Source organism: Dipteris shenzhenensis, chromosome 29 (assembly GCF_047967505.1).
Source record: "Dipteris shenzhenensis isolate YYH24624 ecotype China chromosome 29, Dip_SZ_1.0, whole genome shotgun sequence".
Lineage (NCBI taxonomy): Eukaryota > Viridiplantae > Streptophyta > Polypodiopsida > Gleicheniales > Dipteridaceae > Dipteris > Dipteris shenzhenensis.
The window spans coordinates 5770603-5771939 of record NC_141624.1 but is presented as its reverse complement, the minus strand read 5'-3'; positions in this window follow the sequence as shown (position 1 = coordinate 5771939).

The window sequence follows — 1337 nt, the reverse complement described above, 5'->3', positions numbered from 1 at the left end:
AAACATAATCAACCATACATTAGTTGAAGACTGAGAGTCTTTTGGTTTGATCTTTGATGAGTGCTATACCTTCACGGTATAGTGCCTATTTTCCTTCTTTCCTAGTAGCCTTGATCTTGGCTAATTCGGTTTCCTTGATCTTCAATGGGGCTTGTGTGAGTTCATTGGCTATCCATACCTTGGTCCCTTTTAGCTTGGTGGATCGTTGGAGAAGTTTGATCCATAAGTCCTATGAGCTAAGGGTAATAGTAGCCTATCCCTTAGAGTGTCGGATATGAGAGTGAGAGAGAGAGACAGACAGAGAGAGAGAGAAGCCCCCCTCGAGAAGGCCTTGAGACGATGTGAGATACAAAATGAAAGGCGTCCTCATGTATTACTGCAAGAATATACATAATGAAAGGCATCCTCGTGTATCGCTCTGAAAATGTACACTATATACCATGATTCTTAGGATTCAACTTGAAGACATACATAGTGAGCCTAAGGCCACTTAAGAACATTCGATTCTGTTACTCTATAGAATGCACATATCTTAATACAATTTACACTTCTTAATATATTGGAGTGAAATGAAAATTCATTGAATATAAGCCAAGACATATAATCCATGGCATGAACTTCTTCTTTCAAAGGTTTGTAATTTTCAAAAACTTAGCCAAGGTGTGTATAGATTGCAGCTTGCTCAATAAGCTTGTAGCTGACAGTCGATCACCTATGCCCAAGATTGACAACAACTTGTAGCATATATGTTTTTTAAGGTGTGTATAGATTGCAGCTCACTCAATAAGCTCGTAGCTAACAGTCAATCACCTACGCCCAAGATTGACTACAACTTGTAGCATAAATGTTTCCCAAGATAGATCCAAAGAGTGGGTACAATCAAATATGGATCCATGAAACACATATCCACAAGTTGGCTGTCTACATAGAGTATAATCAAGTTTGGATCAATGAGATATATATCCACATGTTGGCTATCTACATAGAGCACCAATATGCATTTGTTACAGGATTTTGGCTTCACGTAAGCATTGATGACATTTAATAAAATAATGTTTTCAACACACTCATTGACAAATATGTCTTTGGGTTTCTTGAGAATATCTTGATCTCCGCCAAGAGTCCAATTTCTTTTTGGAGGGGGTTCACTCCCTAGGGTATATTATCAATCCCTGCATTGTCATGTTAGATCTTGTAAAGGTCAAGTATGCACGCTTATGGGAATTTGATAGGCCTACCACCAAGATCTTGACAAAGAGTGAAGTCACATTATTACCCTATTGTAATGAGTTCAAAGTCCATGTAGGAACTCATATGGTTTCATTTATAACTCCTTC